At 41.3% G+C, this 27,266-nt stretch overlaps 1 pseudogene; it reads left to right on the forward strand.

The window, feature by feature from the left end:
- Positions 1-5,369: 5,369 nt before the first annotated feature.
- LOC140584041 (U2 spliceosomal RNA) lies at positions 5,370-5,602 on the forward strand (annotated as a pseudogene).
- The last annotated feature ends 21,664 nt before the right edge of the window (positions 5,603-27,266 follow it).

A 27,266-nucleotide genomic window follows, 5' to 3' on the forward strand; every position in this document is an offset into this window, starting at 1 on the left:
CCGTCATTGAGTACTCACACTAAGTTCCTGCCTCTGTGTGATCTTGCTACACGCTCTGAACCTCAAACTCGCCTGAAACATCGCGAGACTCTCTCTCATTGGCCGTGAGGGAAGCTTCGCTACCAATCGTGTACATTACCTGGTGATGCAGCTCGCTGGACGAGCCTTCTAACCCAGGTTACTAAGCGATACTGGTAATTAGTGAATCCCATTTAAGTCTCACATTAACAGACTCACAGGGATGCCGCAATTGAGTTTGGAGGAGCCGACCATTCGGCATAACAATTGATTAATAATCAGCATTAAATAATAATTCATTAAACTTTAATTAATTCAAACATATTGGTGGAGAATATTAAAATTTATTTGAGCTAATAATTCCTACATTGGGATAGAACAACAAATTTAATCATTCTGCTCATTTAATATTTCGATTTTAATTAGGTTTACTTTTTGGATATCCATGTTTACATAATATTTAGAATCCCACTGCAGTTGAGAATGGAATGCCACAGATATTAGTCTCCACCACATATCATTGCTTGTTTTACTTCAGGATTCCTTTGGTTGTTTAAACTGATTGCTCTGTATCAGTTGGCTTTGTGTGTTTTGAGATGTATAATTGCCAAAGAGTCCTGAAAAGCTGATGGTTTAGATACCAGAATTAGTATGAGCAGGACTTAATGTGTTTTCTTATGGTGGGGATGTTAGAAGACATTGAGGTTTTTTATTCTATGTACATCCAATCTTAGCCACCCACCCAAGATCACTCCATGGAGCACGAACCAACACACCCCACCAAGATCCGTTTTAGCTGTGGTAGCCAATATATTTGGGGATTTATGCACTTGTCCTATTCAACATCATAACAGTGAATTAAAAATCTACTACATCAAAGGCAGTACCATGTCATGCTATGCAAATATACATATACATACAGCTCAGGCTCTTTTCTGCAAATATAAGGCTACAAGGCCAAGTGTGGGTAATCAAAATGGCCTTACATTAACAAATACATCACCCCAAAAAGCATTACATGAGCAATCACAGCTATTCCATTTTTTTTTTATCTCAACAGAGAACATCTTGCAAGATCAGTATTTGGGAGAGTTTCCTTCATGACGGTGGGTGAAATATACCACAGCTGCAGAAAAGCCCAGTCTTGGCAGAATAGCCATATTAATGAGCTCTTGAGCAAAGACCTTTACTCCCAAAGGGACAGAAAACTGTATCAGGCCATGCTGGCAAAGACCCTTGTTTCAAACCTGGTATCACTTTGCGTTGAATGCTGAAAAGGGCCCTTTAAATACATTAGGTATGTTATTTGCTAAACTTGGGTTTACTTTACTCATAAAAAGTAATATCCCAATTTACCCAAACGAGTGAGTACAAATATTGATTTGAAATATTAATTAATGTTAATATTAAAATTTATTAATATTAATATTGAAATATTGATTTGAGTAAATCTTATAGGATAGTACTGTGACAGTGGGTAGACTATAGCTTAATTTATTTAAAATGTTTCTTAGAATTGGTATAAAGTCAACCCAAAAAAGTGAGTGCAAATTGTTACATCATTCAATCTGAGTAAATTCTACAGTTTATTTTTTTCCAGTTCATGTACAGAATTACAGTACATTACAGTATTTTATCGACAAGGTTCTCATAAATATTGCCCAGAAAGAGTTTTTTCTACAGTATTGTACTATTTTAAACAGTATGTTACTGTAATAATGTCACTGTTTATTACAGCAGGGGTGCAGATTGAACCCATGACCCTGGAGGCGTGAGGCTATAGTAGGAGCAACGGGCCACTATTCATACTGTGAGAAATGATGTATTTTTAATCATACATTGTAACTGATATGTCGTTACACTGCTTGTGTATGCTTTGCACCTTGCCTTTCTCCCTTACTTGTGTTTCTTGTTCTCCACACCTTGTGAGCTTCAACATGAATTGATTGATTGTTTTTTTTAATAAGGCCCCAGGTTAGTTAGGTCCAGTCTCCTGGAAAATCACTAGAATGTGTCCTTGCCTTTGGAAGCTAAGAGCGTCTTATTTTCAGGGAGAGCCCTGTAATATTTAGTTTAATAAATTATTTTTATTGATAAACCTTCATACTGATAATCCTCTTGTAGTGGTCCTAAAAGAAAACATGACTGAAGATATTATCCATTTTAGTACAGACACATTTCACGATTCAGTAACCTGACTTGTCCAATAGATGGCAGTGTAGTACTTCGACTAAGACGTGCTATGGAAATTGCCGGTAAAAACGGAAAGCTGGTTTTCCATTTTAAACGTTTGTCTGACTGAAATGACCACATGTTGTACATATGTAATCGTACTATACATCTAACCTTCAGCGTTGTATTACCTACCTTAATTTAATAATTATCTGCAGCAATAAAATATGTACGCGTAATTGGACAGCTGCAAGTTAAGCAATCTGTCTGATTTTACATTGAAGTAGGCATGGACGGACGGTAAGATGAATGCAGGAGAGACCTGTGAATAAGCTTAAAGTATACATAAAATATGATAAAATAATACATATTTTTAAACATTTAACTGGATAACGACAGCTTCACAGTACTTATATAACCCTGCACAATTTCGACTCCCTGATACCCGCAAATTGAATAAAATATCCCGGAAAGAAGAGGAAGTAAACAAGAGCATGCATGCGAGACAGTAGTGTGTGCATCGCGCACTCGAGAGACCCGCGCGTACGACGGAATGAGCGAGAGAGAGAGAGAAAGAGAGAACGTGCATATATGTGTTGATCCCTGCGTGTGTGCCTGTAGCCCGTGCTAGACAGACAGCATCCTGATTGGTTTACTTAGCAAAATAAGCCAATCAGATTTAAATGTGGGCGGGCTTCTATTTAACTTCTCGAGGACCGAAGTTATCGGTTCAGTGGAGCATCATGACAGACGGAGAGTGCCCCAAAAAACAGAAGTATAAAACGCATTTCACTTCAGAAAGTGTATCCATGTTTAATAAGGATGAAAATAATGACAGTGTTGCGTGCTGTACTGTTAGCAACAGTGATTTCAGCATTGCTCATGACGGTTTAAACGACTGTAAAATGCATGTTGAGGTGAGTTTAACAAGTGTCATTTCATGTGCTGTATTATTCAGGTCTACACTAGTTAGACACTTGGTTAGTTGCCAGTGCTGTCATGAAAGACTCCTTGAAGACTTTTGTAACGTAGCAATGGAATATAATTAAGGAATTTGCATAAATGGTAAAATAATCTACTTATATTATTGTCAAAATAATACATAATATTGACCTTCATAATTTAGTGCGCTGACTAGAGGAAATTAATGAAGAAATTAAACTGTGAAATCAAGTTTGTTGGAGTTACATCTCACTCCTTGTCGGGCGGTTGGGGGCACCTCACTGAACTGAGTTTTTGCAGGCTGGGATGTCTGAATTATTCTACCTTAGGGAAGGGAGGGGGTCCTGGCTGTGAAAGTTGGGGGGGGCGGCTGCAGACGATCTCAGAGGCAAACTGCTGTCCACCCAAAAATGCAGGCCCCTCATGTAAGATCACATCCACCCAAATGTTCCAACCCCAGAGGCAAGCTGCTTTCAACTCAACCCCCTGACCCCAGAGGTAAGCTCACTTCCACCCAAAGACCCTGATCACAGAAGTAAGCTGACATTCACCCAAACCCCCAGCCCCCAGAAGGAAGCAGCCATCTATCTAAACGACCTACCCCCAGAGGTAAGTTGACATCCATCCAACTGCCTTGATCCTAGGCGAAAGCTGCCCCGGTACGTCTAGGTGGTGACACTCCATCCTACAGGGTTCACGTGATGCACTTTCCTGAAGCACACAGAGGACACTTCGGGTTTTAGGTAAGTGTGCTTTGTTTTTCTGTGTGTGTGTTTTATTTGGTATGGATTTTATTTAATGGCACGTAAAGATTTTATTGAGCACTGTTTTGGTTGATCACTGTAGCACTTATTCATCAATATTAACATTATTAACATTTATTAGCATTTTATTTGATCTGTTGTGCTGTTTATTGTGCGATTAACCTATTTCATTCCCAAGCTTACTGATTTTATGTGTTTTGGGAAGGTGTATGATGCCGTTTTAGCCCGACCCTTGTGCAGAGTAGGGCTGCACGATATTGGAAAAAAATTACATTGCGATATTTTTTTCCAAACGATATATATTGCGATATTGAGAGCCATCAATCCAGGCTAAAGTCAATAATTACCAATAATTACATATTAATAATTTCACTAATAAGCAAGCTTCATTACAAGTGACAAAAAGGTTACTTAATATTTTATTCCAAAATTCGAACATTTCTGTAAACACAAAAGCAGAACACATTTTTAAATAAAACAGCAGCTTTACACCAACCCCCCTGATTGATTTACAACAATATAACTTAAAATAAATATATTTTTTATAAAACAACTTATAAGCATTTTGGTTCACAATCTTTTAAGTCAACTTTTCTTAGCCAAAGTGCCAAAGTAAAACAGTGTTGGTGTTGGTCATCATAATCATGGCTAAATATATGAAATAAACAAAATGAAATAAAATTTTTAGATATTTTGTATTAAATCTTCTAAACAGATTAGAGAACATATTCCTGTAAACAGAAAAGCTGAACACATTTAAACAGCAGCTTTGCAACACCAACCCCCCTGATTGGTTCATAACATAACTTAAATATATATTTTTTTATTTGCTTTGCTAACTCAAGGTTTTTAGCTAAGAATACAAGTCTATCAACTAGAGGTCGACCGATATATCGGGCCGATATTTAGCATTTTTTAATGTATCCGCATCGGCCGATATCCGAGTGCACTACGCCGATTTTCAGACAGGCACGTCTGTGGGCAGCCCAGTGTTATTGTTGCTGTGGAACACGTGACCCATGCTGCCTTGTGCAGGGCCACAGCCAGAAGTTTTGGAAGAGTCCTGGGATAGAACGGTAAGGCTTAAATTCTGATCTTTCAATGACCTGTTTATTTAAGTAGTTTGCTATGAAATGTTGCTTTAAAAGAAAACGCGAATTACGCTATTGGGAACTGGGGTAATGATAATGAGCCTTCAACCAACTGTAGCTTACAGGTAACATTAAGGATCATTGATTCTAATAGAGTTCGTTTTGTGCGCTTATTGGTGGGCTCACAGACGTTTTTTAATCGTTAAAAATCATTTTAGTTGTTAACATTTTAATTATTACCATATCAGCCCGATGTTATCAGTTATGTTTTTTTTCTTGTGTCGGAGAGTTTCACTCTGTGAGTGTGTGGGTAATATTATCTTTGAAAGTCTTATTGTACTGCGTTGGCATGATTTGCATAGTGTGGGAATGTTTCAGCCTTATAGATTGTGATTATGTGTTAATGTAAGTAGTACAAGCATAATATTTATTATTCATGTATTTGAGCTGATTTACATTTTGTTTTGGTATGAAAAGGTTATTTTGATACGTCCCCCATGGAGGGGACCACATATTAAACGGATTTTTGGAACAGGGAGCCGGAAGTGGGGCTTGCCCCATCTGCTCCAGGCATCGACCCGGTATTGCAGTGCTTCCGGGAACGGTGCACCTCTACTGCCCCCTGTTGTTGAAAGGCAGAACTGACTGACTGAATGGGTGACTAATAGACTGAGTGCCTCTGGATGGCCAACTAATTAGCCGCATGTGGTGTGAGGGAGGGGCCCTGTCCGTGCGCGGCCCCAATTTCCCGCCTTTTTTCTTTTTTTTTAAAGTAAGGTGACACGCTGTCGTTTGTGCGGTGGGCAGCTGTGCTGAGGTAAGGCATGACTTCATCTTTGCCTTTTGAATTTTCCCTCATGTTTGTTTAAATGATTGCTGTTTTTTGAGAGGACAGGGAGGACGCCGGTGACTGCGACGCCCCTGGGCATTCTACTCTGCGCGGGGGCGTCACGGAGGCCCGGCTAACGGCGACCCGCTAAGCGGCAGCCCCATATCGACTCGGGTCTCTCTTCGGTCTTCAGGACCGGTATACGTTTCTTCTCTTTTCTGGATTGGAAAAGACAAGAGCAAAAGTGGAAGAGTTGAAGAAATGGCGTCGGATGGCGTAGCTTATAGCGGTGGGTAGTAAAGACCTTGCATTCCAGAGCATCCCTGCGCATATGAGAGTCTGCTCCATACATCTCCGTTCAGGTAAGTCAAGTTCCGGTGTGATCACTAGACTCCATTCCTGTGTTTGTCCCTAAAGAGAACAGCCAGGATAGGAAATGCTGGAAACCCATCCCGACTGGAGTCCATCCCTTCCCGGTGACACAGTAACCCAAAAGTGTTTGTGAGTGTGGTTTATGTCAGATTAGGAGAGCTGAAATGAACCTTTTGTTGGATGATAGTCGGTGACCAAAACAAGAGCTAGATCACAGAAAAGTGTTTCAAAAGCGACAGCGTCAAAGTGAAATGCAACGCTGGATGGAAGTTTTCTAGTACTGATGAAGGATGTAGAATCGGAATCCAGATATGTTTCCATACAAGGAATTTGCCTTGGTGGTGCTTTTACATGACATTACAAAGAACATAAGAACATAAGAAATTTACAAACGAGAGGAGGCCATTCGGCCCATCAAGCTCGTTTGGCGAGAACTTAACTAATAGCTCAGAGTTGTTAAAATCTTATCTAGCTCTGATTTAAAGGAACCCAGGGTTTTAGCTTCCGCTACACTAGCAGGAAGACTATTCCATACTCTAACTACACGCTGTGTAAAGAAGTGCTTCCTCAAATTTTTCTCCCGCTAATTTCCACTTATGGCCACGAGTTCTAGTATTTAGACTAATATTGAAATAGTCATTTGGCTGAAGAGCATCCAGACCCGTTAGAATCTTATAGACCTGAATCATATCCCCCCTTAGTCTCCTTTGCTCAAGGCTAAACAGATTCAGTTCCGCTAACCTCTCCTCATAAGACATTCCTCTAAGACCAGGAATCATTCTCGTAGCTCTTCGTTGCACCTTTTCTAAGGCAGCAATGTCCTTCTTGAGGTATGGTGACCAAACCTGCACACAGTATTCTAGGTGGTGTCTTACCAAGGAATTATATAAGTGTATCATCACCTCCCTTGACTTAAACTCCACACACCTAGAGATATAACCCAACATTCTGTTGGCCTTTTTTATTGCTTCCCCACACTGGCGAGAGTTACCCACATTTAGCAAAGACATATGCAGAAAGGTAATAAACAATAGACTGGCAATTGGGTAATATGATAATTATATGATAATTAAGTTTATTAATGGTAGTAATGATGGTATTATGATATTTATATATGTGTGTGTACATAGTAATCATTGTAGTATGAATATAAACTATATAAATGGTATAATAATTTAAAGGGCTCTTAAATGGTGCCGTTATTAAGTAGCAGCCAAGTCAACTATATGTGCAAGAGTGCAATATGTATACAGAATTTGCAGTATGTGTGCATAATGTGCAAGAGTGCAGAATATAATCATAGAGGAAGTTTATCAGTTGTTCACTGGTTATGCTGGTGGATATTTCACTGCAGCTGACGATTAATTGAACGTCCATTCAGAGACTGGTTTGGTTAATGAGAGAGACTACCTGAGGGGAGAAGCTCTTGGCGTGTCTTGTGGTCTTGGTTCTGATTGCCATGAGTCTTCTCATGGAGGGTAAGGCTTGAAAGATGTGGTGAGCAGGGTGAGATGGGTCCTCAAAGATTTTGTATGCCCGTTTCCTGGTTCTGGTGATGTAAAGTGTCTGGAGGGTAAGCAGGTTACTGCCGATTATTCGCTCTGCTGAGTGGATGATGTGTTGCAGTCTGGCCTTGTCTCGTTCAGTGGCTGATCCAAACCAGGCTGTGATGGAGGAGGTGACGATGGACTCAATGATTGTAGCGTAAAACTGGGCCATCGTGGTTATAATATGTTATTTTGGATCAGGCACAGACAGTTGTGAGAGTTCAGTCCGCATTAGCTCCAATAGAATAGTATTAAATGCAAAGCTAAAGTCCACAAACAGAATCCTAACATATGTCTCAGGGCACTCCAAGTGTCGGAGTAAGAAATGGAGTCCAGTGTTAACTGCATCGTCCACAGGTCTGTTGGTTCTGTAGGCAGACTGTAGCCTGGGGTCAAGCGATAGGTCTGTGATGGTTTTAAGGTATGACAGCACAAGTCTCTCAAAAGCCTTCATTACCACCGATGTGAGAGCCACCAGTCTGTAGTCACTGACTGGTTCAGTGACTGGTTGAAAATATCTGTGAAGACAGGTGACTATTGATCTGCACAGTGCTTCAGAGTGGCTGGGGAGACAGAGTCTGAACCAGGAGCTTTCCTTGTATTCTGGCTACTGAAGATCTTGTTTACATCTCTGTCGTTGATTCTCCTGGGGAGGTGGCTGGACGTGGGGGGGGTGAGCTGGGTATAGTGTGGGCGAGGTGTGAAGGTACCCAGGTGTGAAGAAGGCCATTGAAAAGGTGAGGGCTGTATGATGCGCGAATGTGGCTTTTCAAACCCGCAGTAGAATTTGAACAGGTTTTTGTCACCACTCCTGTAAGCTTCATCTTTTGTTTTAGGAAGCTGCCTGAGTTCAGTTGTAAACCATGGTTCGTCGTTATTATAGCTGACAACAGACTTTTTGGGAATGCGAGAGTCCTCGCAGAAGCTTATGTGCCATGTTACAGTGTCCGTGTATTCATCCACGCTGTTAGTAGCAGTTTTGAAAACATTCCAGTCTGTTGAGTCAAAGCATGATTTTAATTGCTCTACTGCTCCACATGTTCAGTGTTTCACTCTAGTAACAACAGGTTTAGCAGTTTTCAGATTTTGTCTGTATGCTGGAATTAGATGAATTGTTGCATGGTCAGAGTTTCCTAGTGCAGCACCAGTCATTTTCTGTCATTAAAATGTGACGTCTTTTCAGTTAGCTATTTATTTATTTTGGCTTTTTCTTATTATTATGTGTTCATTGTAATTGATTAATAAAATTATTTATTTTCATTATTATTTCTTTTACTTATCTTTGAAATGTGATTTTGACATTTTAATTTGATTGTATCCTTGTCTTTGTAAAGCACTTTGAATTGCCTTGTGCCCGAATTGTGCTATATAAATAAACATACTTAAAATCTTTGATGATGACAATGTGCCCAGCCGGCTGTGAACTGTTCTTCGCTTTCTCCATCTTTGCATTTCTTGCATTGTGAAGATCTGCGAGCTGTTTAATTTTAGTGACCACTCCTTTTCAGGATTATGTAGTATATGTTTAACATTACTTCAAAGTGTGGAAGGGAAATTTAAAGTGATGGTAGGCCAGGGTTGGGAGGCATTGTGGGATTGTTCTTGTGTCTCAGGTTTTGTTGTTTTGGGGATGGTGCCGTGTGTCCTTGCCTCGCAGCCACCTGCACGGAACCAGCTTTGCAGGCCACAGACCTTGTAGAACTGGGCTGAAGGGAACATCGCCGGGGGGAGAAAGGGGACCTGCAGGAGGCCTTGAAATGTAGCTGCTGTACTATGCTAGACGCAGTTTGTTGTATGGTAGCATTTGAACACACAAGCAAGTTATGTACCCATAAGGGTTGTATATGTTTACGCTGAAGTCTTTATTTAGGTAATATAGGGTTGGGGTTTCCCTTACTGATAGCGTTGTGAGCCATGCCAGCCATGGACACCGAAGGGGGGGTTGCACCTTTTTGCTGGGTTGGGAGTGGAATTTCCCTAATGTTTAGGGTTTTTGCCCTCCTTCCTAGGCTGGATAGACAGGCTTATGTGTGGGACTCATAGGAGGCCTAGGCCTAACGAGGATTGGAAACTGAACATCCTTGAAGTAGACCAATAGAGGTGGCGTATTATGTTTGTTGTATGTTCGAAACCTGGTTTGCAGATGTTTGGTAACCAATCAGGACTTAAAAGTCCATATAGGGGAATTCGTCTTATAGTATATTAACCTGCTGATTTCTGGGTGCAGGGTGCATTGCGCATTGTCCCCGAGTGTGGTTGGAACACTATGCTGGATTGCTGAATAAAGAAGAAAATTTTGCTCATTACATGCGAGGCCTGGAGTTTGATTCAAGTGTGACAGAGTGAGAGTGATTATAGAGGATTATAGAGTCATAGTTGTTTGGGTTAATTCTGAGTACCACAAAAGTTTACAAGCCCTATTTTGGCAAGAGCTAATCCTAATCATTTTCATCCTTGCCGTTTAAATCACTCATGAATAGATGTGTTTGTGAGAAATTGATCTGTTTTAAGCATTTTCAATTTAAATAAATACTGCAATACTACTACGAGATATCTAACAACATACGATGCAACATTCAACAGGGGGTAGTGAAGTGATTCATGGCTGATCAAAGTGCCAATTCGATGTGGGGCAGTGATTAGCATGTGGAGAATGCTGCAGCAGTATTACAAAAGCAGCAACTCTTTTAAAAATAATAGTGATAAAAATATATTATTTATTAATAAGTATATATAATCAGTACACAAAGTATAAGTATATAAATATAAGCATATAAAGTATACACTCACCTAAAGGATTATTAGGAACACCTGTTCAATTTCTCATTAATGCAATTATCTAATCAACCAATCACATGGCAGTTGTTTCAATGCATTTAGGGGTGTGGTCCTGGTCAAGACAATCTCCTGAACTCCAAACTGAATGTCAGAATGGGAAAGAAAGGTGATTTAATCAATTTTGAGCGTGGCATGGTTGTTGGTGCCAGACGGGCCGGTCTGAGTATTTCACAATCTGCTCATTTCACAATCTGCTCAGTTACTGGGATTTTCACGCACAACCATTTCTAGGGTTTACAAAGAATGGTGTGAAAAGGGAAAAACATCCAGTATGCGGCAGTCCCGTGGGCGAAAATGCCTTGTTGATGCTAGAGGTCAGAGGAGAATGGGCCGACTGATTCAAGCTGATAGAAGAGCAACTTTGACTGAAATAACCACTCGTTACAACCGAGGTATGCAGCAAAGCATTTGTGAAGCCACAACACGCACAACCTTGAGGCGGATGGGCTACAACAGCAGAAGACCCCACTGGGTACCACTCATCTCCACTACAAATAGGAAAAGAGGCTACAATTTGCACAAGCTCACCAAAATTGGACAGTTGAAGACTGGAAAAATGTTGCCTGGTCTGATGAGTCTCGATTTCTGTTGAGACATTCAAATGGTAGAGTAAACAGAATGAGAACATGGATCCATCATGCCTTGTTACCACTGTGCCGGCTGGTGGTGGTGGTGTAATGGTGTGGGGGATGTTTTCTTGGTACACTTTAGGCCCCTTAGTGCCAATTGGGCATCGTTTAAATGCCACGGCCTACCTGAGCATTGTTTCTGACCATGTCCATCCCTTTATGACCACCATGTACCCATCCTCTGATGGCTACTTCCAGCAGGATAATGCACCATGTCACAAAGCTCGAATCATTTCAAATTGGTTTCTTGAACATGACAATGAGTTCACTGTACTTAAATGGCCCCCACAGTCACCAGATCTCAACCCAATAGAGCATCTTTGGGATGTGGTGGAACGGGAGCTTGGTGCCCTGGATGTGCATCCCACAAATCTCCATCAACTGCAAGATGCTATCCTATCAATATGGGCCAACATTTCTAAAGAATGCTTTCGGCACCTTGTTGAATCAATGCCACGTAGAATTAAGGCAGTTCTGAAGGCGAAAGGGGGTCAAACACCGTATTAGTATGGTGTTCCTAATAATCCTTTAGGTGAGTGTATAAGTACATAAAGTATAAGTATATAAAGTTTAAGTATATAAAGTATATAAGTCTTAAGTATAAAAATGATATAAGTATAAAAAGTTTAAGGGCTCAGAGGACCGCTTCTCCTACTCATCAGAGTGGATCTGGTGCCTGAACTTCTTTTTCAGAGCCTTTGATTTTTTTATTTTTTTTTCTCTTTTCCCTTTCCTTTTTTCTTTCTTTTTTAAATTCCCCACCACCACCCCCCCTCTTCGGAGGACAACTTTATTTTACACTAAATTCAAGAGCAAAGAGTGTGGCTGCTCCGAACTCACCCGTCCCGTGGAGGAAAGGAAAAAAAAAAAAAAAACGGGGGATACAGAAACAACAATCGTAACGAGAACAGACATTAATCACCATGGGGAGAGAAAAGAAAAAAAAAAAAGGAAACAGAGGTATACAGGAAAAATAAAACTAATAATGTAGGTGGGACGGAGAAAATGAAGTGTAGGGGAATACAGAATACAAACAACCATAAGAAAAATAACACTCATTACAAGGACATCAAACAACAAACATTATAACATCAGTAATAATAATTATAATTAATAATGTGACAAATAGGTATTATATATATATATATATATGTAGCATACACACACGTGATCCTACCCTTATACATGTATATTTAAATTCCTATGTCTATAACACACGCTAAAAAGTAACAATAATAATGATACTGATCGCTCAACCATTCTTATATGTATGTGTAAGTGTAGGTGTGAACTGATTTGTCATTGGATGTGCTGGCATATGATGCCGTCGGGGGAAGCGACAGCACCCCACCCCCCCACAAGGCCGAAGGCGAAGGCAGGAGAAACCAGGCAACCGAGGCCACCCTGCCGCCCCCCCAGCACAAGGGCCCACGGCCATGTGCCCCGGAGATAACCACCCGCCCAACCCAGGAAGCAGCCCGCGAGGGACTAAAGGGGCGCCAACCCCCGTACAGGGAGGCCCGCAGAGGGAGGACGGGCGGCGAGCCCCCCCGCCCAGCCCAAACCGAACCCCCCAATCCGCCTAGAAGGCCCCCAGTGTCCCAAGATCCCCCGGACTGCCCGCCAGGGCCCCACCACGGCGCAGCAGAGCCAAGCACCACCCGGCCCGCGGCCCAAGAGAGGAGGCCGCCCACACCCGCCAGAGCCTTTGATAAGATGGAAGTAATGTCCTCTTGAGGCCATGGGCGTCCCCTGTGTCAGCCCCTCCTTGGCACTGGCGTCCCACCTGGCGATCTCAGCACCGGGTGCAGTTTAATGCGGGGCAGCTCCGCCAGGACATCCACCATGTTGGGGCCTTTGGTGGGTCCTGCGCCACTTCCCTGATGATGACTCTGCTTGGGGCCCTGGATACTAGCAGGTGGAGGAGGACGAGGTGGCGGTGGAGGATGAGGAGGAGGGGGCGGGAAACAGCTTGGAGCTGAAGTGGGGACTACAAAAGGAGTCCCAGTGGTCTCCGAACTACTCCGGGATATATATGGGTCAGTCAGGGCACCAGCAAGCATGGAGATCTCGGACCGGAACCTTGTCTTCGAGGGCTGCAATCTTTTTCCAAACTGCCGCCCACTCGGACCCTGCCTCTGCTGCAACAGCAGCATGGTGGAGATCCCCGTGTCCACTGGGGAGGTGGATGCCGTTGCAACACTTGAGGATTTCTTCACAAAGCGCTGGGAAAGAAAAAAATCTCCAGTTGCAAAAAACTTGTTACATTGCGCAGTTCAACGCAGAGGGAGCGACTCTGTGAAACAAGCGATCTTCCTTGGCCGAAAAAATACTGAATTCGGAACGGAATCAAATCCAAAAAAAACAGTCTGCACACAAAGTACAGAGAGTTAGATGTCTTACTTAAACATCACACAAAATTATATATTTTTCCATCATCCATTAACATACAGCGCAATCTCAGATTCACATTAGGCCATACACAGATTTCCTGAATAACATTAATATACACATATACATGTATATACTTATATATGCACATTATAAACATTTCAACCTGCAATGGTACTAACAGGGTGGCTAAACTGAATAACACCATATCACAGTCAACGTATTCCGATCAATTAGCAAGTAGCCTTATAGGTAGCTTTAGCATTTTACATACAACTACAAAAAATGATACATTAGTAAAGAAAATAATCAACCACACAATCAGCAAAGGTTCGCATTCATATCCTGACTGTTTTTCCTTCACACTAATGATCCCTATATCTATATTTTCAAACAGGTAAATTGACCTACCAGGATATCCAAAAGAGAGCACTTGCACCAAAATCTTTCTATCCACTAATTGCTGCAATTGTATGCTTAGGCCAAAAAAAATAAACAGTGCTCTAAACGTTGACATCTACACAAATATATATATGTAGATATATACGTTTATTTCCCTAAGTTGCCGTTCACTCCTCTTTCCGCTCTCTTTACCCGCCTTCCTCCGTCTAGAAAAACCCGCCGGAAAAAAAAAACTCCCACCCTACCTTTCGGCACTCAGGAACGTCTTAAAGAGACAGCTGCCCACTTTGGTATACACAACTTATTGTAAGGTTCATGTCTCCCTCTTTACAAATTACGCTCTATAATAGCTTCAAAGCCTTATGGTAGCTTTATAGACCTGGCTACATTTGGTTTTGTTATTATTATTATTGGTATTAGTATTATTATTTTAAGAATGAAGCTAAATAATATAGCTAATATATCACATATGGGTTAAAATGCAGAGGACGCATTTCGTCGTTGTGTGATGTGCCAAGAATGGCACTTGATCACAAAGTACAAATACTTTTTTACTTGCCAACATTCATAAGCAACGTTATTTTTCATTACAGTTGAACTTTTTTTTGGGGGGGACTTTTTTATTTGAAGGACTTACTTCAAATATTGACAATAATAACAAAAATAAAGTACAAAAAAAACTGCTAAACAATAGCAAGTGCTTAAAGTGCATAAATAACAAGTGCTCAAAGTGCTAAAGAACTGACCTGCTAAACTGAAGATTAGAAGTGAAATCAAGGCCATTATCACTTATTTTTTCTTTTTTTCTGGGTTGTAAGCAAAGTCCTGCAAACTCTTTCTTTTTAAGACATTTGGACCAGAAGATGGAGCTGGTACAGTGGAGGAGGATGAGGCTTCGGCTGGTCCAGATGATGAGGATGAGGCTTTGGCTGGTCCAGAGGGAGGGAGAAAGAGTTTGGCTAGTCCAGAAGAGTCTGGTCCAGAAGATAAGGATGAGGCTTTGGCTGGTCCAGAGGATGAAGATGATGCTTTGGCTGGTCCTGAGGATGAAGATGAGGCTTTGGCTGGTCCAGAGGATGAAGATGAGGCTTTGGCTGGTCCAGAGGGAGAGAGAAAGAGTTTGGCTGGTCCATTGGAAGTTGAAAATGGTCTGAATGGTCCAGAGGAGGAGGCTGAGGGTCTGGCTGGTCCAGAGGAGGTTGAAAAAGGTCTGGATGGTCCAGTGGAGGTTGGTGAGGGTCTGGATGGTCCAGTGGAGGTTGGTGAGGGTCTGGCTGGTCCAGAGGAGGTTGAAAAAGGTCTGGATGGTCCAGTGGACGAGGATGAGTGTTTGACTCGTCTAGAGGAGGCTTTGGCTGATCCAGCGATATTCCTGGCCTGCCGTATGAGTTTGTTTGCCATCTGTGATGGCCGAATCCTTGCTGCCTCATTCACCCTTTTCTTCTTTTGTGCCTGTTGTGCCTCTTTCTTTTTCTGCAGATGTTTTTGATATGTTTGATACGATGACAGGCAAGACCACCTTAATGGCTGGTCTATTGTCATTGTCGATGCTGTCCACTCCCTTGCTTTAATCGTGGATTTTACAATTGCAAGGCTCTCATAAGTTTCCACATTCATGGAGCATCTGTCTGCTTCAAGAATATCACCCATGAGATTAAATGATCCCTCAACCAGGGGGCCTGTGAAAATGCTAAGTAGTGCTTTGACCAGCTGACCCAGAATGGGAAATCGCACACCTCTCTCTGGATTTTTCATGGATACAACTCTGCTCCACCAATCTACATCAACTCGGCCTTCTTCTTCAATGTAGTTCTGGGCACACGTTACCAGGTCCACCTCTATTTGGTACGCCCGTATCTCTTCCTCCACCTGACCAATCTCTTCTGGTGCGACCACATTAGGCAAGGCCTCTCCTAATGTGATAAAAGCCCCACAGATGGAGTCATCTTGAATCAGAGAGGGAGTGAGTGCAGAAAGTGAGGTGATTATCTTGTTGTCCAGAGGAAGGTCTTTGAGAAGGAACTCTGATGACTTCATGTACCCTTCTCTGAGAGAGTTGTAAATGTTTCTCACCCATATCAGCCTCTCCACACGGGCCTTGTTTAGTGCAGAGTAGCAGTATCTTCCAACAGACAACCTTTTGTCTTAAAGTTGCAAATCTTTACTCCGGACATCAACCTTGATGATATCCTTTGCACTCAGTGGGATGGCTTCCGGCTTCATAAATTTGCTGAGGAGCTCTCGAACTAGGGCCACCATCTCCACGTGCAGCAAGTGCGCCATTGGTTTTTCATGTTGCATTTTTTTCAAAAATCCCTGAAATGTTGAAAGTATGCCTGCAAACATTAAAAAAAAAAAAATTTTATTTGACATTTTCACATGCGTAAAAAAAACCCAACAAGAAAACAGAATTAAAGACAAGTTGCATACAGTTCAAATAAATAGCAGTGCATTTTAAAAAAGTGAATAAAGTATAAATACTTTTAATAGCTTTTATTTCCATATATCAGATGTAATGGAAAAATTACTCCAAATCAAATTATTAACGAATTTGACCAGGTCTGCAGTTTTTTTTACTGGAAGCAAAGGAAATGGAATATGAATCTGTTCCCAAAAAAAAAAAAAAAAATTGCAATGTTGAGATTTTTCAAACACTTGACATAAACTTAACACATTTTTCAAGATTTAACTTAACTTTAAATTACTGAAGTAATATTTTGGTGCATAATCATTGTTTTTGTCAGATGTTAATCAGATCATAATCAGATGTTATCATCAGTTAAATCTTTAAAATGTTTTAAGTGTATGTGAATGTTTGTGGCTGAAGAGAAAAGAAAAAATTCACAACACTGCTATATTTTTTTCTTAAGATAAATATTCCTTCTCTTCATTTCCTGTAAAAAAAAATGCACACTTAATAAAGTATTTTACATTTTTTGCCTTGGAATTGAATGTCTAATCTTTCCATTACATTTGAAATATGGAAATAACATACTGATTAAAAATAATTTCACTTTATTCACTTTTTTTTAACAATAAACTGCTGTTTATTTGAACACTTCTATATAACTCTGCATAACTTCTAAAGCTGGTTATGATTGCTGTAGTAGAGACCTGGCTGTTCCCTTTGTAAAAAACAACAACTGTTATTAACTTTCATTACATTTAGCCTAAAGTTTTTGCCTACACAAGTTAGCCTGCTACAAGATACCTCTGAACATGTCGACCATGACTTTGAATCGGTCAAACTCTGTAAAGAGCACAGAGATTCGTGCCTTCCGGTCAAGGTTGGCTTGTGTTCCCATTCGGGATGTTGTGGCTTGTTCTTGTTGAAGAATTTCTACTCTGGTCTTTTCCTCAACTGTTAGTGCATATCTCGTCAGCAATTCATTAAGAAGCCTTCTGTATCACACAAACACACACACACACACCACTGTGGCTATTTTCATTGCTTATTCCTACATAAAACCTAACAACACTCTAAACTAGCACATCACTCTACATGCAATATAATACAATAAAAATGGTTAACTGCAGAGACAGCACATTAAAAAATACTTAATTTATACTACAAAATGATTAGCATTACCTGTATTTGTGTTCTTCATTTGGATTCCCTTCCCTACCCTGTTGCAAGTCTCGACTTTAGTGTTGTGAGATGTGGTGACTATGTGCTTATTGCTGAGGTGTTTTTTTTCTGTTCCTATGTTGTACTTCCTACTGGAGTACAGTCTGGGGGCTGTTTTTTTTATTCACCTCCACTCTCCTCACGTAATCTGTTTCTCTGAGTTTTCCTACAGTCCCCTGTCTTCCTGACCTGTCTGCCCCCCTATAATGTTTGTGTATGTATGGTCGGGTTGATGGCCTGCTTTTCGCTGGTACTTGTGACTAGTGACATGGTGAATTGCAACAGCAATAAAGGGAATCAATCAATCAATCAATCCAGCACATAGTAATAATGCACCACCAGTACATCCATGAGTTCATTCAGCCTGGTGCACACCTCCAGCATCTGAAGAAATCTGTTGCTAATAGGTCTTATCAAGCTCTTGGAAGGAAGATGGAGCAGACTCTGAAAGTCTGAGAAAATCTCCTTCTGTTTTGGTGACTTCTCAATATCATAATAGACATCGGAGCAGAAATTTTCCTCTTCTGTGCTGAACGGACTCATGAGGGCCTTGGCAGCATTGGAAACCATGTGCACGGTGTCTCCAGATACATCAAGGAGGTATGGGTTCGCCTTCCTTGCTTGAGTTTCAAGGCCAGACTTTTTTCCTCTCATGACTGCACAGTTGTCAAGGAGGATGCTGGTAACTTGTCTCCACTCAAGACCATAAGTCTGCATGACATCTTTAAGTTCCAGCATAAGGTTTGGGGCATTTGCAATGTTGACTTTTCTGCTTGCCAGATGTTGTGTTATTACTCTGTTGCTTTCATTATCAAAAAAGCGAACAAGCACATTGAGTGTTTTATCCATATTCAAGGTTGTTGCTTCATCAACATTGAGTGAGAACATGCATTTTTTTAGCTTCTCAGACAAACATTTTTTGAACTGTAATGCAATTCCATGAGTGTTCATGTAACTCGCATGTTGATTTGAAACCGACAGGCTAGTTAACGCTTTTTTGTCTTCTGCCAGTTTTTTACACAGGGTGACCAGTGGATGCGAAATTCTGAATGCCAAATCATGTTCTGCTATAAATGTGCACAAACGTATTTTTAAATCGCAGACACGGTCAGTCATAGACAACGGTGTGTCAGCTGTAACAGTTGCTCCCGGCAACGTCGTGGTAAGTTTGAGTGCACGGGCAGCGGCTCTATGACCGGAGTCTAAATCATGACAAGCAAGCACTTTCTTACCGCTGCTGGCATACAGTAGCTTCCTCCAGCAAATCGTGCAGAAACAAGCCCCGGGCTCTCTCAGTTTCTTGCACCAACTGCCAAAAGGCTCGCCATTTCTACTTTCTTCAATCCACACCCAGCACCATTTATTTTTGAGTCCTTTATCTATTGCTAGGACATCATCCCCAGGCTTCATAAACTTGCGCTCCATTTTTTTTTCTCCGACAACGCTAACGTGACATTGACGTATGGGTGTCAATCATACCGTGTTGCAAGGACCCGCCCTTCTCTGCTTCTGATAGGCTTGTAACGTTAGTTAAAGCTGCGTTCCTCTCATATGATTGGTAGGTGAAATAAATTGGCTCGAAAATATTAAACCGCATGCGCAGGCTCTAAAATATTATTATTTTTTTCCCTCACGGCCGCACGCCGGAGATCCGGCACGGTGCCGGAATACTTTAAGCCCTGCACTAAGGATCTGGTCTCAGTTTCGTAAACATTATGGCCTAGCCTCCATGTCTGTTTACGCCCCTGTCATGGCCAACCTGCTATTTCCAGCTTCTCTATTAGATAATGCATTCAGACAATGGTTTAAAAATGGAGCGTTGAATATTAAGATGTTATATAAGGATGGCGTCTTCATGTCATTTGATCAGGTTAGACAGGAGTTTGCTCTGCCAGCAAATCACTTTTTCAGATACCTACAAGTTAGACATTTCACACAGAATAACGTCAGTCATTTTCCTTCACTACCTCAGACATCATTTCTTGATTCAATCATAGAAAGTCAGCCAGAGCTTAGGGGAACCGTCTCAAAGCTGTACACAAATATATTTGACATGGAAGGTTCTTCACTGACAATAGTAAAAGAAGGATATGGGTACAACTATTAATGATGGTCAATGGTCTAACATACTTCAAAGAATCCACTCCTCCTCTATTTGTGCGAGGCACTGCCTCATTCAGTTCAAGATTGTACATAGACTTCACATGTCTGGGGTTAAGTTATCCAAGATTTACCCGGGGGTTAATCCTATTTGTGACAGATGTAGACAAGCACCTGCTACTCTCTTTCACACTTTTTGGTCATGTCCAAGTATGACTGCATTCTGGTCTTCAATATTTGAGGTGTATTCTGTGATTTCGGGGGTAACCTTTGACCTTTGTCCTTTTATCGGACTTTTTGGCGTACCATTGAATGATCTCCCATTACGAAAGACACAATTAAATTGTATAGCCTACTCCTCCCTTTTGGCTCGGCGACTCATTCTTTTAAATTGGAAAAATGAGAAACCCCCCCTCCTTTGTTAGATGGATATGTGATGTCATGTTTTTCCTTAAGATTGAAAAGATTAGATATGCATTGCATGGATCAGTAGGAAAGTTTGATATGGTATGACATCCTTTTATTTCTCATATAGAACAGCTGACAATGCACCTTGACTCTCGATAATGTGTGATGTGTACAAAGTAACTGAGTGACTACTTTTTTTTTTTTTTTTTTTGTCTTGTGGTGTTATGTTTATTTGTCTTAATGCTTGTACCTGTGGGGGGTTTTTGTATGTCTGAAAAAACCAATAAAAAATACATTGACAAAAAAAAGAAACAATTGCATAACATAGGATACCATAAAATCAAGATAGGATAGGTTAAAAGAAGAAGTTTAAGATAAGATTGTATAAGATAAAGGATAAGATTAAGATAATGATAAGTAGAGATAAGGTTAAGATAACATTATATAACATAACATAGGATACGATAAAATTAGGATAGCTTACGATAAGCATAAAATAATATATAATAAGGATAGGATAGGTTGTATAACATTAGATAACATAGGATATGATAAAATTAGGATAAGATTGTAAAAATCGAACGCGAGAAATTGTGAAATTTACGTGACGTCCCCTTGTCCGCATCTGAAAACGAACACGGAAAAGTGAAGCATCAATTGGCCTTAAGTGTCACGCCAGATGCGTTAGTTGGCAACCCTGTTAAGCCCCCTAGACCCCATCCATGAAAGAATCATGATGGCCATTGAAAGGATGCAGGCAGACACTGGAAACAGTATTGAACACCTGGTCCAGACCATTCAAAAAAATCCCCCTGGCCCGGCGTCCATGGAGAACATGTGTTTTGAGAAGCCCTGCAGGACAGTGCAAGAGCTTGAGGGATTCAAATTGCAGTTGGAGGGCCCAGAACAAAAACAAAAGATGGAATGTTGATATGCTATATTGCTGTTTAAAAGGGTTTGTCTAATTGCAACACTAAGAATTGTTTTTAAGTATTTATCTTCATATGTTGTATAGATCCGTTTTTTTAGTCTGATGGGAGGCTGCAGCATTGGGGACGTTGTGAGGAGAACCCTCAGAAAGATGGCTACAAACGAGGTCTGGTCACAGTTACAGCCTGAAAGGCCGAAAAGGAAAGCTGTCCTTCTTGGGAACAGCACTCCACCATGTTGTTTTAAATTACCTAGTATGTTAAACGGTTAGATTTCACAAAATGTCCATTACATTGCATAGACCCATTGTTTAATATTTATTAAATACTGCATTTTTTCTAGGAGCTTGTGCTGCACAATTTCCGAGGGTTAGCGAGAAGGACATTGAAAATTATATAGGGGATACCCTAAAACACGCACCTCACCGTGCAAAGATCCACCCAATACCTGTAAGTTTTTTTTGTTTTTCTTCGGAGCAGTTAACACTTAAAACTGCACTGCACATTGATGCCATTTTTAAATTCGTAGTACCTGTTCACTTAAATCGGACAAGCCAAGGTCGTCACGCCCAGCTCGTCCGATCCTCGTGTGTGCCACGTCCCCTCATTACTCACGTGCACTACCCTGATTGTGATCACCTATTTCCTGTTATTTCGGCTTGTCTTGTGTGTTTCAGTCCGCGTTCGAGTCTGTTTCCCCAGGTCTGTCATTGACGTTGTTAACCGAGTGCTCCCCTGTCTGCTTGTTCTCCATAATAAACCCCGTTGCCCTTGGATTGCGGTCTCCCTGCTCCTGCTTTTCCACATCCCACTCGCTCGCCCGTCACCCGGTCGTGACAAAGGTGCTGTAACATTTTATGGCAACACAGGAGGACATCCAAGATATTAGTGTAACTGGTTACTTTAATTACCCTTCACCTTGTCTCTCTATTAAACCTTTGTTTCTGTCACAAATTCATGGACACCTACTCATAGTCTAACCACTAATAATCTCAGTTTTGTCTTATATTTCCACACTTTACATGGCAAACACATTTGGTTAATATGCTAAGTTACCTCATAGCCTGTACACCTAAGGGTAATCAAAAGCAATTAAAAAGTAAACGAAGTGACTGGGAAATATTGTTATTTATGATTTTCAGGCAGCGGAAGAAGAACCTGGGCCATCTACACGATATCAAATTGAAGACAGTGACGGAGTTTTCTCTCAAACGTTTCTTTCTTTTTTATTGATAGTGTTTTTGGATGGTTTCAGCTCAGTTTGAGAAAAGAACATTTTAGATGTTACTACAGTGACTGAAGTAATTGTTTCATGTAAATAATTTGTTTAAATAATTGTTTTACATAATCTGAGTCATTTTTGGTCCAAAACCAAAACATCTCTCTCTCTCTCTCTCTCTCTCTCTCTCTCTCACTCGAATTATGAACAATAAAAGAAATAATAAGAACTGAAATGCATTGGATATAATTGTTTTATAGTGTAAACACGTTTTGGTATTGCATATATTAAACTTTAAGTCACCTAAATGTTGTGCAAAAGTCCCTGTAATGTTACTAAAGTTCTGCAAACGATCTGAGTTGTGCTGTACGAAAAATCCACCTCCGCATCATTGCGATGTGCGCATGCACAATATTACTCATTGGATTAGGTACTGTTTTGTGTCTGTTGTTGCAGCTCGGGGTAACACCACTAACCTATTTGTCACACTATGTTAATTGGTAGATAATAACAAGTCCTATTTCATTACAGGTTATTTTGGGTAATCTCTCCTTTTCTGTTGCATAAAAATCTCAGTATTACTCGTGGAAAGATCACATATGGTGATGTGATCGTACAGCCCTAGCTTTGAGAAGGTGGTGCAAGGACTAAAAAATAACATTCCAGGTAGGTCCCCTAAAGGTTATTGTAATTGTCACTCAAGATCTATAAAAATCCTGGGAAAGTGATGAAAAGACCACATAGGACCCGAAACGTTACCAACACGTCCTGAAAGTTCCCCGAATTTTCCCAAAATGATGTTCCCCGAACGTCTAAAGAACTCCACATCGTGACATCCCGGGAACATTCTGGGAAGGTTACACAGCGACGTCCTTTACACCAATGGGTACGTTCTCTGAACGTACAGGGAACGTACAATTTCCAGCTGGGTAGACTCCATTCCTGTGTTTGTCCCTAAAGAGAACAGCCAGGATAGGAAATGCTGGAAACCCATCCTGACCGGAGTCCATCCCTTCCCGGTGGCACAGTAACCCGAAAGTGTTTGTGAGTGTGGTTTATGTCAGATTAGGAGAGCTGAAATGAACCTTTTGTTGGATGATAGCCGGCGACCAAAACAAGAGCTAGATCACAGAAAAAGTGTTTCAAAAGCGACAGCGTCAAAGTGAAATGCAACGCTGGATGGAAGTTTTCTAGTACTGATGAAGGATGTAGAATCGGAATCCAGATATGTTTCCATACAAGGAATTTGCCTTGGTGGTGCTTTTACATGACATTACAAAGAACATACCACGTTTAGCAAAGACATATGCAGAAAGGTAATAAACAATAGATTGGCAATTAGGTAATATGATAATTACATGATAATTAATTTTATAAATGGCAGTGATGATGGTATTATGATATTTATATATGTGTGTACATAGTAATAATTGTAGTATGAATATAAACTACATAAATGGCATAATAATTTAAAGGGCTCTTAAATGGTGCCGTTATTAATTAGCAGCCAAGTCAACTATATGTGCAAGAGTGCAATATGTATACAGAGTTTGCAGTATGTGTGCATAATGTGCAAGAGTGCAGAATATAATCATAGAGGAAGTTTATCAGTTGTTCACTGGTTATGCTGGTGGATACTTCACTGCAGCTGACGATTAATTGAACGTCCATTCAGAGACTGGTTTGGTTAATGAGAGAGACTACCTGAGGGACTAAGGAACTTAGAAGCTCTTGGCGTGTCTTGTGGTCTTGGTTCTGATTGCCATGAGTCTTCTCATGGAGGGTAAGGCTTGAAAGATGTGGTGAGCAGGGTGAGATGGGTCCTCAAAGATTTTGTATGCCCGTTTCCTGGTTCTGGTGATGTAAAGTGTCTGGAGGGTAGGCAGGTTACTGCCGATTATTCGCTCTGCTGAGTGGATGATGTGTTGCAGTCTGGCCTTGTCTCGTTCAGTGGCTGATCCAAACCAGGCTGTGATGGAGCAGGTGAGGATGGACTCAATGATTGTAGCGTAAAACTGGGCCATCGTGGTTATAATATGTTATTTTGGATCAGGCACAGACAGTTGTGAGAGTTCAGTCCGCATTAGCTCCGATAGAATAGTATTAAATGCAAAGCTAAAGTCCACAAACAGAATCCTAACATATGCCTCAGGGCACTCCAAGTGTCGGAGTAAGAAATGGAGTCCAGTGTTAACTGCATCGTCCACAGGTCTGTTGGTTCTGTAGGCAGACTATAGAGCAGGGGTGTCAAACTCCAGTCCTGGGGGGCCAGAGCCCTGTGTAGCTTAGTTCTTTCCCTGTTCCACCACAAATGATTCAGCTCAAGAGCTGTGTGGTAATTAGCACAAGGAGTTGAATCAGGTGTGTTAAATGAGGGGAAACCCAAAAATGTGCAGGGCTCCGGCCCTCCAGGACTGGAGTTTGACACCTGTGCTATAGAGGGTCAAGCGAAGGGTCGATGAGGACACCATAAACAGTGGTGTCCTCTCACTGTTCTTCGCTTTCTCTTCGCTGTTTAATTTTAGTGACCACTCCTTTTCAGGATTATGTAGTATATGTTTAACATTAGTTCAAAGTGTGGAAGGGAAATTTAAAGTGATGGTAGGCCAGGGTTGGGAGGCATTGTAGGATTGTTCTTGTGTCTCAGGTTTTGTTGTTTTGGGGATGGTGCCGTGTGTCCTTGCCTCGCAGCCACCTGCACGGAACCAGCTTTGCAGGCCACAGACCTTGTAGAACTGGGCTGAAGGGAACATCGCCGGGGGGAGAAAGGGGACCTGCAGGAGGGTAAATGTAGCTGCTGTACTATGCTAGACGCAGTTTGTTGTATGGTAGCATTTGAACACACAAGCAAGTTATGTACCCATAAGGGTTGTATATGTTTACGCTGAAGTCTTTATTTAGGTAATATAGGGTTGGGGTTTCCCTTACTGATAGCGTTGTGAGTCATGCCAGCCATGGACACCGAAGGGGGGGTTGCACCTTTTTGCTGGGTTGGGAGTGGAATTTCCCTAATGTTTAGGGTTTTTGCCCTCCTTCCTAGGCTGGATAGACAGGCTTATGTGTGGGACTCATAGGAGGCCTAGGCCTAACGAGGATTGGAAGTTGAACATCCTTGAAGTAGACCAATAGAGGTGGCGTATTATGTTTGTTGTATGTTCGAAACCTGGTTTGCAGATGTTTGGTAACCAATCAGGACTTAGAAGTCCATATAGAGGAATCCGTCTTATAGTATATTAACCTGCTGATTTCTGGGTGCGGGGTGCATTGCGCATTGTACTCGAGTGTGGCTGGAACACTATGCTGGATTGCTGAATAAAGAAGAAAACTTTGCTCATTACATGCGAGGTCTGGAGTTTGATTCAAGTGTGACAGAGTGAGAGTGATTATAGAGGATTATAGAGTCATAGTTGTTTGGGTTAATTCTGAGTACCACAAAAGTTTACAAGCCCTATTTTGGCAAGAGCTAATCATAAGAGGTAATCCTAATCATTTTCATCCTTGCCGTTTAAATCACTCATGAATAGATGTGTTTGTGAGAAATTGGTTTGTTTTAAGCATTTTCAATTTAAATAAATACTGCAATACTCATTGCAGAAATACATCTTTTCCAATATTGTGCAGCCTAATAATGAAGTACTTACTACTACGAAATATCTAACAACATACGATGCAACATTCAACAGGGGGTAGTGAAGTGATTCGTGGCTGATCAAAGTGCCAATTCGATGTGGGGCAGTGATTAGCATGTGGAGAATGCTGCAGCAGTATTACAAAATCAGCAACTCTTTTAAAAATAATAGTGATATAAATATATTATTTATTAATAAGTATATAGAATCAGTACACAAAGTATAAGTATATAAAGTTTAAGTATATAAAGTATATAAGTATAAAAATCTTAAGTATAAAAATGATATAAGTATAAAAATGTTATAAGTATAAAAATGTTATAAGTATAAAAAATTTAAGTAAAAAAAGTTTAAGTAAAAAAGGTTTAAAGGCCTCAGAGGACTGCTGCTCTTACTCATCAGAGTGGTTCTGATGCTTAAACTTTTTCTTAAGTGCTTCTGCTAAAATGGCAGCAAAGTCCTCTGAGGGCATGGGCGTCCCCTGCGTCGGTCCCCTCCTGGTCACTGGCGTCCCACCTGGCGACCTCTGCACTGGGCGCAGTTTAATGTGCGGCAGCTCCGCCAGAACATCCACCACGCTGGGGCCATTGGTGGGTCCTGTGCCACTTCCCTGAGGATGACTCCTCTTCTGCTTCGGGCCCTGGATATTAGCAGGCGGAGGAGGAGGAGGCGGCGGTGGAGGAGGAGGCGGTGGAGGAGGAGGAGGGGGCGGGAAACAGCTTGGAGCTGAAGTGGGGACTATAAGAGTGGTCTCCGAACTGCTCCGGGGCATATTTGGGTGAGTCAGGGCACCGGCAAGCTGGGAGATCTCGGACCGTAAACGGCCCACCTCGTCTTCGAGGGCTGTAATTTTCTCCCAAACTGCCGCCCACTGATCCCCGTGATCCCCGTGTCCACTGGGGAGGTGGATGCCACTCCCGACCGTTGCAGGGGCGTTGCCATTTATAGCAACCCCCGTTGCAACACTTGAGCATGGTGCAGTGGATTTGCCCACACGAAAGTTGGAACGCTTCAAGCTTCTCAGACAAGTGCGTAGAAAACTACGCAAGCGACTGAAAGGAGCCATTGCCGAAGTTATTTAAAGGAATTGAACAGGAACAGTAATCACCAACCAAGCCCAAATCAAGACTGAGAGAAATAAAAAAAATTACAGCTTCTGCTTCCAGATATACGTAGCAATAACTATAAATTCTAGAATCTCAATGAACCTTCGCTTGACGTCACTCCATTGGCACGCTGATTGGGTGGCTTCAGTTTCTTAAAACAAGAAACGAAAAAAAAAAAAAAAAAAACAATGAGTACGCAGAACCGTTCGAGGTCAACTTAGCCGACCATTTCACATTCTAAAATTTACAGGA

The sequence above is a fragment of the Paramormyrops kingsleyae genome, unplaced genomic scaffold (genome assembly GCF_048594095.1).
Source record: "Paramormyrops kingsleyae isolate MSU_618 unplaced genomic scaffold, PKINGS_0.4 ups29, whole genome shotgun sequence".
Classification (NCBI taxonomy): domain Eukaryota; kingdom Metazoa; phylum Chordata; class Actinopteri; order Osteoglossiformes; family Mormyridae; genus Paramormyrops; species Paramormyrops kingsleyae.